Source organism: Emys orbicularis, chromosome 8 (genome assembly GCF_028017835.1).
Source record: "Emys orbicularis isolate rEmyOrb1 chromosome 8, rEmyOrb1.hap1, whole genome shotgun sequence".
NCBI lineage: Eukaryota > Metazoa > Chordata > Testudines > Emydidae > Emys > Emys orbicularis.
This window is the reverse complement of record NC_088690.1, coordinates 76,333,070-76,346,917: the sequence shown is the minus strand read 5'-3', so window position 1 is coordinate 76,346,917 and position 13,848 is coordinate 76,333,070.

Below are 13,848 nucleotides of genomic sequence, written 5' to 3'. Positions count from 1 at the left end.
TTGGGCCTCCTTATTGCCTCATCATCCTGTGTTCTGCTCTCAGCCCCGGGTCCCAGGTGAGGGTCCATTCCCCACTAGGGCTACCATACGTCCGGATTTCCCCGGACATGTCCGGCTTTTCGGTCTATAAATAGCCGTCTGGGGGGGATTTCTAAAAATCTAAAAATGTCCGGGAATTCCCCCCGGTCGGCTATTTATAGATCGAAAAGTGGCGGCCAAGCGCCGCTGGGCAGCCAAAGCCCCTTCCCGGCTCCCCCCGTCCCCTGCAGCCTTAGCACACCGCCCGGCCCCGCAGCTGTCTTCCCCCTCCTCTCCTCCCCTCCCCTGAACGCTCCACCCCCCTGCTCCTCCCCCTCCCCTGCTTCCCGCGAATCAGATGTTCACGGGAAGTCTGAAAACAAGCAGGGGCAGGCGGGCAGCAGCAGGTAAGCTGGGGGGGGGACACGAGGAGGAGGGCTCCGGGGAGGCGAGGCGAGGCACGGCGCGGCCCAGTCCGGCCCTGGCCGAGCGGCTCCGGCCCCAGCGGCTCCGGCTCGGCACCGGCCCCAGTTCCGGCCGAGCAGCCCCGGCCCCGGCCCCAGGGCACTGGCCCCAGTTCTGGCCGAGTGGCGCCGGCCGAGCACTCCCGGCCCCAGCGGCTCCGGCCTGGCTCGGCTCGGGCCCCGGGGCGCTGGCCCCAGTTCCGGCCGAGCGCACCGGCCCCGGCCCGGCCCCCAGGGCGGCGGCCCCGGTTCCGGCCAAGCGCACCTCCGGCCCGGCCCAAGCCCCGCGACCCCGGCCGGAGCGCAGCCCAATTCCTGGGCTCTTGCTAAATCCGGCCCTGGTCAGGGGACAGGGAGGGGGGGTTGGATGGGTCGGGAGTTTGGGGGGGGCTTTCAGGGGGGCAGGGGTGTGGAGAGGGGTTTGGGACAGTCAGAGACAGGGAGTAGGTGGGGTTAGATGGGTTGTGGGTTCTGGGGGGGCTGTCAGGGGGGCAGGGGTGTGGAGAGGGGTCGAGGCATGCAGGGAGCAGAGGGGGTTGGATGGGTCGGGAGTTCTGGGGGTCCTGTCAGGGGGCGGGGAGCAGTTGGATAGGGCGTGGGAGTCCCGGGGGTCTGTCTGGGGGAGGGGGTGTGGAGAGGGGTCGAGGCAGGCAGGGAACAGAGGGGGTTGGATGGGTCAGGAGTTCTGGGGGTCCTGTCAGGGTGGCGGGGAGCAGTTAGATAGGGCATGGGAGTCCGGGGGGGGGGTCTGTCTGGGGGCGGGGGTGTGAATATGGGGTGGCGGTGTGGATAAGGGTCAGGGCAGTCAGGGGACAGGTAGGGTCCTATGGGGGCAGTTAGGGTGGGGGGTTCTCAGGCGGGGGCAGTCAGGGGACAAGAAGCAGGGAGGCTTAGGGGGTGGGATCCTAGGGGGTAGTTAGTGGCAGGGGTCCCAGGAGGGGGCAGTCAGGGGACAAGGAGCGGGGGGGGGGTTGGGGGTTCTGAGGGGGGCAGTCGGGGTGGGAAGTGGGAGGGAGTGGATGGGGGTGGGGCAGGGCTAGAGCAGGACTCCTCCCCCCCCCCAGTGTCCTCTTTTTTGATTGTGGAAATATGGTAACCCTATTCCCCACTCACCTCCTGGTTCCCTGCTAGCTCCTCCTCCAGCTTCAGCAGTTCCTGCTGGATGAGCCGCTGGTGCTGCTCCTGCAGACACTGCCTCCTGGCCTTGGCCATGGCAAACTGCAGCTCCAGAGCCGGGTGCTGCTGAGAGGCCCAGCTCCCCACCTGGCAGAGAGCAGACACGAGAAGGCACCCAGGAAGTGACTCTCCTACGCAGGCCATTCCCAGCTGCAGCGCTGGGGTGCAGAGAGGGAGCCAGGCAGGCAGCCTGGGGTCCCTCTGCATTGGCATTTGCATGCTTGGGAGCACTGGGGGGTTGCACCGAGTGTTGTGCCAGAGGGGCCTTGTCCTAACACCAGGGAGAGACAAAGCAGGGAAGAAAGAGGAGCGGGGACAAGCCTGCATGTCCTCCCCAATGAAACACCCCGGGGGTTTCCTGAATTGAGGACGGGGGGTGCAGGGTGGCTGAGGGAGGGCAGAGGGCTGCAGTATAGGGTACGGGACTGCTATGGTCCTCTTCACCTCCTGCACATGTGCAGCATGGGGTGGACCGTGCATAGCACAGGGCAGACATGATGTGGGATGGATGCAGCACAGGCAGGACACTCTAAGCCCTTTATACCTCTTCAAGGCACAGCCCCCAGGAGCTCGCACCGTTACCAGCCTGGGCTGAGGCAGGAAGCTCAGCTGGGCGCAGGGCTGAGGAACAAGTTGTGACTCACCAGGTTGCACCCCCGACCCCATTCCCTCCTTGACTGCCTAGTCGGTCCCCTCTGTTCTCCGGTCATGGAGCAGAGATTTCCCAAGGCTTCTCCATTCCCCTCCAGCTCTCAGCCGCCCTGTGGGGAGCCACACTGCTCTGGGGCTCCCCCAGCACAATAATGCGCCATCTGTGGGGGAGAGCTCAGCTCCCTGCCTGCATGAAATGGTGTGAACTCACTGCCTGTAGAAGGGCTGCAGCCCAATTGCTCTGAGCAGGAGGTGCTGTAGGGACCTGGGGTGAAAGGCTCTCAGAGTTACTGCAATCCCTGCCTCTCCCAGCAGGAGGTGTAAGAGCACTGGCTCTGCCTGTAGCTTCTCCCAGCTGGAGTGGCTGTGGGATACAGTGAGAGCTGGGCCCAGCTGGGAGATCACAGTGTCCCAGCCCAGTATGGTGGTGCCGGCTGGGCAGGAGATGCAGTGCACTGAGAGCCCTTGTGGCAGCAGAGGCTGGACTATGTGAAAAGTAGTGAGAGCAGGTCTCTTGGAAAGGTCAATCCAGGCAGAACAGCAGGGGGGGCGGTTCCCTTCCAAGTCAGACAGAGAACAGTCCGCAATTCTGTGCCCAGCTGGGGCTCCTGGCAGTCTGGCTGAGGGCTGAGCAGAGAGCCAGAATGGCTATGCCTGCAGCCTGGACAGGCTCCAGCTCATTAGAACTACAGAGTATTGGGGCTTTTGGATGATGCATGAACCCTGTGGCGGGAGTCCTTCTGTTGGGGCCTGATCTTGCTTGGGTGATTAAACGCCACCTCCCCGAAATCTCCAGATAGTTCCTTTGGCTACGTTGGTCCTTTTCACTTTGCAGGGTCTGAGTCTCCTTTCATATATAATGGGGTAAGTCAAAAGAAACACCATGGAAATCAAAAGTCTAACACTGGGGTAAGTGAGAGGAAAATTGAACCCCTTGTGTCTAAATTGTTGTGTAGCGTTGCTGTGTGCAGATAGACACCTGCCACATTCCACCCCAGAGGTGGCTGCATTGCAGCAATGGTATATGTATTGTTTGTGAAGCACTTTGAGTTGCTGCTGGATGAAATCCAGTCTATAACAGAGGATAGTAGTGGGGCTGATATCAGTCAGGAAGAAGAATGGCTCCAGATAAACCATTTCTCCACAAACACTTGTGGGCTGTGAAGAGACAATGGCAGGATGGGAAAAGGTGTTGGAGCCAGAAGATCTAAAGGACTGTGGCATGTTTGAAAAGCCCCCTCCCTCCCTGCTCTCAAGAGAGGGGATGGGTGTAGGGGAGCTGTTTAGGGGGCCAGACTGACATCCAGGACCCACACAGGAGTTCAGCTGGCCCAGTGATCATTGGGATGGGAGGGCTTTCAGTGAGAGACATGTGCAGGCTGCCTGTCATTTTAAAATCCTTTTTCTCTAACACTTTGTTCCTGCTGTTAAAATCAGTAATGTTTGGTTTTAAGCAGGCTGTCTGATTCCCATGTGCCCCTGGCCACAGCCTCCTGGAGGGAAGAACTGCAGGTGCCTGAACCCAGTTGGACCTGCAGGGTAAGCACAGTTGTTACACAGGCTCCTGTAGCCCAGGGCCTATCCTGAGAGTAGGAGAATTACAGGATCCCACCCCAGGAGAGGGGAAGGCTCAAGATGGAGGTGCAGCCAGCCCTGTGACCATGACGTAAGTCACGTCTAGGGAAATCAAATCTGTGCAGACAGGGAGACCTTCTACTCCAGGCTGCCCTGTGGTGTCCGTGGGCCTCTCTCCTAGCCCCAGTGCATCGCACTCACCGCGCCGGTCACACTAGCAGTGCAGGTTGGTTCCTGTGTTCTGCTGGCTCCACTTTGCAAAGGCTTCTCCCCTGTCACTGCTCCCATGCTCGGGGGGATTCGGCCAAACCACCCAGGGCTACTTGTGGCAGCTTCGCCTCCTTTGTCATTACAGAGGGGAACAAACCCTGCAGGAAAAGAGGGAGGGGGATCTGCAGGGGAGGGGATGCTGGGGGAAAAGAAACAGAACCCCCAACACAGCCACACAAGCCCCTCTCCCAGCCCCCCTTCCTCCCCTAAGGATGCCCAGACCCAGAAGTTTCTCCACTGTGGGTCCCCTTAACAGCAAGCTGGACTGCACCCAGTCTTGCCGGTGCCCTCTCAGCTGGTGTGGGGTGAGGCTGACCTCAAGGAGGCGCCATTCTCTGGGTATTTAACAAGTTATCTGAGCCCTCAGATCATGTTAGCAGCCAATTCACCCCCAGGTTAGGCAAGGACAGACCCAGTCCTGAAATTGCTCCCACACCTGGGACGTCTCCATCTGGCTTGGAGTTGCCTCTGTCCAGGAACTCTTGGCTTCTCAGCATATCTGTCAGCACCTGGTTTGTAAGCTGATCGTCCCTGCCCAGCCACACTGGGATTCGACCCTGTAGTGTGGGACACATCAGACAGGGCCCTGTTAAAGCTAAATGGGGCCAGGATCCACTGTAACACTGGGGACCTCTGACAGAGCATTCCCCCTCACTTGCAGCCCCTCCCACACAGACTCTGCTTCCCAGCCCCCGTCCTCAGTCCCCCGCAGCGATGAAGCACAGCCATCTCAAGCTCATCCCAGCCAGCAGCTGGCCAGCTGTGCAGGGCCCCAGCTGTCCAACCTCTGACTCAGTGCTGAGTGTGGGCTTCCCCTGACTGTGTGGCCCAGATTCTGAAGATGGTGCATAAAGTGCTGGGATGAGACCCGGAGCTGGCCCAGCAGGGAGCTGCACAGTTACTGTACAAGCTAGCTCTCTGCTTGGCTTGGGGATGGGTTCTGACTTTTTCTGTATCACTTATGCCTGCTCCTATGACTCTGCTGCTAGGGGGAGGGGATGTTCCTTGTCCCGTGTCACGTCCCTGTGCCACTGCTCTGCATCTGGAGGGCAGTGATCAGCAGCTGGAATCCCGGATTCACCTTGGCTTCAGGATGACAGCTCCCATTTCCTTCAAATGCCTCCGACATCTCTTTCTTTTTCTCCCAGCTCTGGTTCTTCAGCACCTGGAAAACAGGCCCGGGAGACCTCATTGTGCTGTGTGTCACCACCACAGGGACCATGCTGTCCATGGGGGGCAGCAAGCCAAGTCCTAGGTAAGGCCATCATCCACAGCACCTCCGGCATCTGCTGACTGCACAGCCCTGGAGCATTGGAGATCCTAACCCCTTCCAGGAGACAAACTCTCCCCAGTCTCTGGCTAACTCCTTCTGCCCTGAGGAGAAGCAAGGGACACCTGGGGACGCTTACACTCAGGTTTACAAGACAAGAACTTTATTTCTGTTCAGACTTAGGCCCAGAGTGTTACAGCCACGTAACCCATGCCAACCCATCTGCATCCAGCACTGTGCATGCATACAACCATGTGGCACACACACATAGCTAGGCATACACTGTGCTACCAGCAGAATGGTGCATCTACCTACGCTGTATCCACCCCTAGAACCTAGTAACCTAGACAGCCCAGAGTCCCACACCCCTGGCCTGGCACAAGGCTGCCTTCCCAGAAGGTAGATCAGAACATTATTATGTTGCTGTCTGGATGGGTGATGTTCCTCCATCCCAGAATGCATTGCGTGCTGGTGCCCCTGCTGAAGCACTGGTGTTTAACCTGCTCTTTAAAACCTCCAATGACAGAGATTCCACAGCCTCCCTAGGCAATTTATTCCAGTGCTTAACCACCCTGACAGTTAGGATGTTTTTCCTAATATCCAATCTAAACCTCCCTTGCTTCTTTATTTTAAGACCATTGCTTCTTGCCTTATCCTCAGAAGTTAAGGAGAACAGTTGTTCTCCCTCCTTGTAACAACCTTTTATGTACTGGAAAACTGTTATCATGTCCCCTCTCAGTCTTCTCTTTTCCAGACTAAACAAACCCAATTTTTTCAATCTTCCCACATAGGTCATGTTTTCTGGACCTTTAATCATTTTTGTTGTTCTCCTTTGGACTTTCTCCAATTTGTCCACATCTTTCCTGAAATGTGGTGCCCAGAACTGGACACAATACTCCAGTTGGGGCCTAATCAGTGCAGAGTAGAGCAGAAGAATTACTTCTCCTGTCTTGCTTACATCACTCCTGCCAATACATCCCAGAATGATGTTCACTTTTTTTGCAACAGCATTACACTGTTGACTCATATTTAGCTTGTGATCCACTGTGACTCCCAGATCCCTTTCCACAGTACTCCTTCCTAGGCAGTCATTTCCCATTTTGTGTGTGCAGCTGATTGTTCCTAAGTGGAGTACTTTGCATTTGTCCTTATTGAATTTCATCCTATTTACTTCAGATCATTTCTCCAGTTTGTCCAGATCCTTTTGAAGTTTAATCCTATCCTCCAAAGCACCTGCAACCCCTCCCAGTTTGGTATAGTCCACAAATTTTATAAGTGTACTCTCAATGCCATTATCTAAATCATTGGTTGTGTTGTGAAAAATGGCGCACAGCTCTGGGCTAGCCAGCTCGGGCACGAGTGTGCCAGCGGTGTACAGCTAGATGTGCAGTGTGTCTGCTTCTCCCACCTGCAGGTCCCTCAGCACTCTCCTCAGCTGGCTGATCACACTTTCCTGCACTGTGCGGCTGCTGCTGGAGAGGAGCTGGGCCCTCAGCTCTCGGATCTCTGCCCTCTGCCTCCAAGCTGCTTTGGCAGGATCCCAGTGGGTTGGTGAGACCTTCTTGGCCAGTCCCCTCACCTGCTCAGCCAGTGAGAGGGCTGACAGGATCTCTTCTCCAGAGGCATCTACAAGACCAGAGACTATTCAGCCATGAGGGCTGCTGGAGCAGGAGTCAATGTCATACACTTAGAGACTACAGGGAGCAGAGGCCAGGGAGACAGGAAAGAGGGCAGTGGGAGGATGGGGGGGGGGGGAGGGGAATTTGCTGGAATAATCAGTCCAGTTAGCCATGCCTGAGGGCTGAATTACAGCAACAATCCCTGCAGACCAACATGAAGTCACTCTGCCCAGGCTGGCCATGCAGGGACTGGAGGCAACAGCAGGTGCGAACTCTGGGGAGTCTTTCAGACACTGGCTCCCAGCTAACAAGCTGGCACCATGCTCTGAGCAGCAGGGAACCTTCCTGCCCTCCCAGTGGGAATGTCAGACCATGGCCAACTTCCGGGAAAAAGATCAGAGAGATCACAGGCCAAGGACTGGGGAATCTATCTGGGATCACCAAGAAATGGGGCCCAGGGACCAACATGGGAGAGTTCTCTCAGATGTTGGGGGAGGGGGCTCTGTGGTTGCTGCATGTGAATGCAAAAGTTCCCCTCACTCAGGACCCGGCATGATAAGATGTCAGGTGCACCTGGGATGGCAGAGACAAGCTGCCGTGGCACAGACAGGTGCCCGGCGAGCAGATCGATGGGAAGCCCTGAAACAAACTCTCTGCCTTTACTTTGCAGAGCGTCTTTCACCGTCACTGCCTGGATGGCCTCTGCAGCTACGACATTACAGTGAAAGGGGGACAGTCATTGGGGGCAGTGCTTCTGTCCTGCCAAGGGCTGAGATGAGCTCAGAGCTGCAGGGAGTCTGCTGCAGAGGAGAAGGCTCTCGCACCCACAGGGGTGGGGCTGCATGATGGGGCCCCCAAAGCCAGAGCTAGATGAGTGCAGGAAGGGCAGTGCAGAGACACAGGGAGGCCTGTGGAGGGAGGGAGAAAGGAAGCAACCCCTGGGCATCTTTCAGTGCATGGCAGAGTCAGACGAACACATTGGCCTTTGGAGCTGCTGACACTAATCCCCTCCACTCAGAGCAGCCCTAGGGCCAGGGGTTAGCCCCACCCCACGCAGTGCAGCACTAGGCGGTGGCCCCTCTGTCCAGAGCAGCGCAAGGGGATGGGGAGTGTTAATCCCATGCCCTTCTCTCCTTTCCTGACTGGCCTCTAGCTGTAGGATCACAGAACAGGCCAGCACAGCTCCTTCTGGCTCCACCCAGAGCCAGGTGCTCGCTGTAAATCTACTGCCTCTGGACTGGGCTGTACCTCCAGCTGCAGGCATGTCCTGGCTGTGCCCTCGGGGAGTCTGGCTGGCAGATGGGGCGATTCTGCTAACTGAACGTGGGTGTTCCAGGGTCTGCCCAGCAGGGGGCAAACTCAGCACTGGTGCATGGACCTCAGACACCAATCCCTGCCCTGGGGCGGAGTGGGTATGATGGGCAGTAGTGGGGCAAGTACCTGGCAGGGTCAAACACAGCAGCAGGAACGTGAGGTTGTTTCCTTCTAGCGTCCGCTTGAGAATCCAGGGGAGGAATCCTGCATTGTCCGGGAGCTCACCGGGAGCCAGAGCTTGGAGCAGGGGTGAGAGACTGCAGAGAGACAGGACACTGGGTATGAGAGCCCCACAGGTGGGAGGGCACAGAGACAACAGCACACCATTATAATCATTATTATTATTAATTAAGGTGGGAATCAAAGTATAAGGCCAAGGGCCCAGCACATGGCCCAGTCCCACCCAGCCTGGGCGCCTGTCTCCAGTGCTAGGTGCTGCTGAGGAAAGGTGGGTGAAACTCTTGGCTGTTTGGGCACCATGGTCCCATGGGGGAATCCCTTCCTGCCCCCAGCTAGTGACCAGGCAGGCTCTGTACAGCACATGGCACAATGAGGTCCTGATCCTGGCCAGGGCTTTTGAGTGCTATGGCCATGCACATAAATAAAAGTGAAGCAGGGGGACTGCAAGCCTTGGCTGCCATTGCTGCTGCTGATCATATACCAGCCTGAGCCTCTTTTCAAACGTATGGAACTATAGGTCTCATTATCCTGCAGCAGTGAGTTCCACAGGATCCCATTGACCATGGACAAGCCATGGGCTGGTGCCCTGGAGAAGCAGCTTGGAGCTGCATGTCCCCCCGTCCGCCCCCCGTACGTACGGCTCCACACAGGGCCCAGCCCCTCGGGGGAATTCCAAAATCCTGACAGCCGAGCGTTGGCGCCTGCAGCCCTCCAGCTCCTGCTCCACGGTGAGGGTGAACAGGCTGGCGCACCTGGGGAAGGCAGGAGGGTGAGGGCATGCACGGGGGGCAGCTGCTCACCTTCCCAGGAACCAGGGGGCAATGGGCCGTGACAAGCGGAACAGCCCCTTCCCTGGCACGCTTCCAGGGTGTCGGGTTGTGGCTCAGCTGCTGACGCAGCAGGACCTAGCTGAGTCAGTCCTGCTGCTGTGACAGCACTTGAGCAAGTTACCACAATTTCCCCTCTAGGTACACATCTGGGGAGCTCGGCATGAAGACACTGCGTGGCTTGTGGCTGCTTCCGATGGAGATGCCTTGGAGCTTCTCTGTCCAGGGGGGTGCAGGATCTACTGCCCCAGGGCCGAATCCAGCTCCCAGGGGCCAGAGGGCTAGTGCTCAGATCCTGCCAGCAGCTTCTCTACCTTCTCCCCTTCCTGGGCTTTGGGAAAGCCCCTTTGGTCCCATTTCCAGTCCCCTTCTTCTGCACACATGGCCCCTCAAGCCCTGGCTGGGGAGCCCTTGGGATCTGGCTCTGAGCTCTCAAAGATGGCAGCCAGCCAACCCACCTGTGCTCTGGGAATTCACCCAGATAAACAGGGCCAGGCCTGCTTGGGAAGTGGATGGGAGATGGCCAAGGAGCATGTAGGGTCCCTTACAGAAGATGTACAGTTGCAGTAGCAGTCCCAGAGCCACTCCCCCCACCAGTACACACACCCTGGGGTGCCCTCCCCTAGCCTTGACCCTTACGTGGCTCCTTGCCGCTCCACCTGGGACTGCTGCGAACACCCTTGGGACAGTGCTGGACTGTCCTCCAGCCCCCTCACATAGAAGCTGTAGGCAGCTGTAGAGTTGGACACAACAATTTCACTTGCCTCTTCCACCATCCTAGAAACAGAGAGCCAGGAGTAAGAGGCACCAGGGGAAAGAGCACGGCGGGGGGGACACCAGCACAAGCCCCGCATGGGGCAGAGCAACCAAACCCTCTGGATCTCCTCCCCTGTCCCCCTCCTCCTTTGGCCCTTGCTCTGGAGGGACTAGCTCCATCACCCCCAACCCCGGCCCACAGGATCAGCTCTCACCCCAGCCCAGTGGTGGGGCAGTCCCTGTGCAGACTGAGAGGCTAGCCGGGGGGGTTCCCAGGTCTTCCTCTGGCTGCAATCACCCTGGGTCCTACCAGACCATGTGATGAGCAGAGCTCGGGGCCACAGGCTTGTGGAGTCAACACATTCTCCAACATCAGAGATGCTCTTCCCTCTTGCAGCTCATCACCCAGGCCTTTCCTCCCATCCTTTGCCCTGGCTAAGGAGGGGGCACCCCCTCACATGCCCCCAGGCTTGGGCACCATTCCCAGAGCAGAGCAGCTGCTCAGTGGCCTTTGGGGCACCTTGTCCCTCAGCCCCAGGCAACTGGGGGATGGAGCCCAGCCTCCTCCCACTGCAGCCTTAGTGCCTCAGTAGTACTGGAGCGGGAGGTCTCCCCATACCCCCCTCCAGATGCCACCAGCCAAGCTGCTTTCTGCCTGCCCAGAGCCGGGCTTTGCCAGGTGGCACCATCAATGGGAGTGAGCGCAGAGCAGCACAATGGCTGCATGGTCATGGCATGTCCCCCCTGCTGCCAGCAGCTGGGAATGGGCCTCTTCCAGCCAGCCCCCAGCCCATCCCCTCTCCACTGGCTTCTATCCAGCTGTAGGCTTGTCCCTGAGTAAATAAAGTGCTTTAGAAACAGGAGGATTCAAAGCCCCTGGGTGAGGAAGGGACAGTGGCTGGGTGCTGGGTGGGGTTCCTTCCAACTCTGCAGTGCACCCCTACTTTCCTGCACTCCCATCCCCAGCTTTGCAGTGCACCCCCTGCTGTCCTGCGCTCCCACCCCCAGCTCTGCAGTGCATCCCAATCCTGAGCCACAGTCCCCCCACCCCTGTCCAGTCTTGGGCTCTTAACAGCTCTGCCAAAGGTGCCCAGTCCTGGCCTGCTCCATACCCTGCTCTCCTGGTCCTGCCCTCCCACCTCCAATGCTCAGTCCTGAGCACTATTCCCTATTCTAGTCCTGACCACACACCCACAGTTCTGCCGTGGCACCCCAAGCCCAAGCTCCATGTGCTCTGGCCAAGGGCAGCGTGTAGCTTTCAGAGATGTCACTGAAACCATCCCCACACTGTGGCCTTAGCCCCTCTATTGCCCAGCTTGGTGCTGGGGACTGGAAGCCTCTTGCTAATGCCCTGGGAGGAGCAGGAATGAGGGATCAGGTACATACAGACCCAGCGGGGGGACATCCAGCACGTGCAGGGCTTGATTTCTGGGGCTGAGCAGGTCCCGGGCATTTCCATCTGCACAAAGCTGTAACGAGCAGCATTAGTACTGAGCAGGGGCCACCCTGGGCATGGAGCAGCGCTGGCACTGGGCTGTCTGGGTAGGGAGTGCCCAATGCGAGGGGGCAGGAGCCCAAGGGGGGGCTGGGAGAACACACCATGGGCTGGGTGGTTTCACACAGGGCTCCTGAGCCATGGGGCTGTTTTAACAATGAGGAATGCCTGCGATGGTCTAGCTCCATATGGGAAACCCGGAGTCCTGATCGGTGATGTTCCCCTGATGCAGGGAGCCAGCCACACGGCTCAGTGAGCTGGTGCAGAGGCCTTGGACCGGCTCTATGACCAGGGATCTCACCCTTGACAGACTATACGTGGTGAGCTATAAAGCAGCTGAACTGGGAGCCTCCCCATTCCCGGCGGGCTGGCTCTCCATGGGGCACATGCAGGGATGTAAAAGGAAATTGACGGGAACTAGAGTTTGGTCAGCAATGGAAAGCTTGGCTCCCGCCCAGTGTCACAATGTCACTGAGGGCCCGGGGGCAGCACTGCTGGTGTGTGTGTGTGTGTAACTGGGTGGGACTGTTGTTGGGGACTGCATGTGTCTCCAGCAGGTGCACTGAAAACCTGTGGCATCCCAATAATGTGGGGTGGCCAGGGGGATAGTGGAAGAGCTGGACCCATCTGGGGCCTGACCCACATCCCCATTGAATTTAGTAATTCACAGGGCTTTGGATCAGGCCCTTGGAGGGTGGTGGGGGTCTGTATTGTTATCAGAAGTCCTGGCTACACTTCTCTTTCATTAGAACAACCTTGGTAAAGCTGCCCCCGCTCTAACATCACGGAGACCCTGCTATGTTTTCGCTGTGAGCCTTGGTTGATAAAATAAGGTTCCTGCCTGTCCCGGATTTCTCCCCTTCTGCTGGCTGTGAGAGTGGGAAATGAGATTGCTTCCCATGGGAAAACACCAGAAGCCCCCTCCCTTGCCCTCCCTTCCATTATGGCAGGGAATGATGGGCAGTTAATCAGCTGTCTGTCTGAGCTCCCGGCCTTGGACTGTGCTGCCCATGCAGATCCGATTGCAGGACCAGGACTCTGCACAGAGACAGGGCCAGGGTTCACCTGCACGGATCCGATGGCAGGATCAATGTCATAGTTCCTTCCTCCAGGAGATGGGGGAGGAAGTTAATACAGAAGCAGCCTGCCCACTCTCCTTTTCATAAAGGAACATTCCCGGGGGCCTCTCTGAATGGAAACATTTGTCATGGTTCTTTGGTATTGATGTACCCAGGGATCCATGCCAACTGTTCTGAAGAGAAGGTTGTTAGGCAGCTGGTTGTCCAGGGTGTAGCAGGGATAACAGTATTATTGCAAACCCAAAGAGCTAACCACTCCGCAGCCCCATCCGGAGGCATGGCCCAACCTCAGGTGCTGGCTCCAGGGCACAGCAGGTTGCACCCCTCCATTCCTTTGCTTCTTTTCCTTTGTTTCCTCTTTCTGATGTTTAAATTCAAGGCACAAACCTGTCTTGAGGCAGCATCGGCAGGGGGCATTCAGACCCAGGAGAGCCAGGCAGGGGATGGTTCCTATGCACCAGGCTGGCACCCGCACCCAGAGATTGGGGTTCAGAACCTGCTGAGGGCAGCAGCAAAACCCGCAGGCTCCACCTGTGGGCTGAGGCCAGGGTGAGCTTGGTGCAGCCTGGGCAGTGGAGGTTTGCTCTGGAGCTGCTGGGAGCAGGCTCTGCCCCAGCTGACTCTGGCTCAGGCCCATGGGACTTCCCAACACCCAAGAATGGGTGGAGCAAAAGGGAATCCGGCCCCACCCTCTCGATGCCCATCTGCCAGCCCTATGGCACCACAGCATCCCCCTCATGTTGGGGGTTTTCCCAGCCAATTTCCAGCCTCTTTATACCAGTGGGGCCCACTGACAGGAGCAGACTCTGCACGCAGTGTGTTTTGTTACTTGTTAGGCTGTTCAGAGACACAGGGCCTGATCCTGGCCTTGCTGGGGTCATTGACACCCATGCCAAGTGAGTTTAAATGAGGTGTACACTGTTTCCATTCTGCTCCAGCCTCTCACACCCACCCACCCACTCTGCACAGGTCTCACTGACAGCAGCAGGGGTGGGGCAGAGCAGGGGGCAATCCACCCCCTTGGGGAAGCTACCCACAGGCAGTGAGGGTGGGCAGTGGAAGGCAGAGCCATATGGGTAACACAGGGAAAAGAAAGGGAAGGAAAAGCCACCCCGGCTGCTGCTCAGAGCAGGAGCCCCCAGGGACATCCCAGC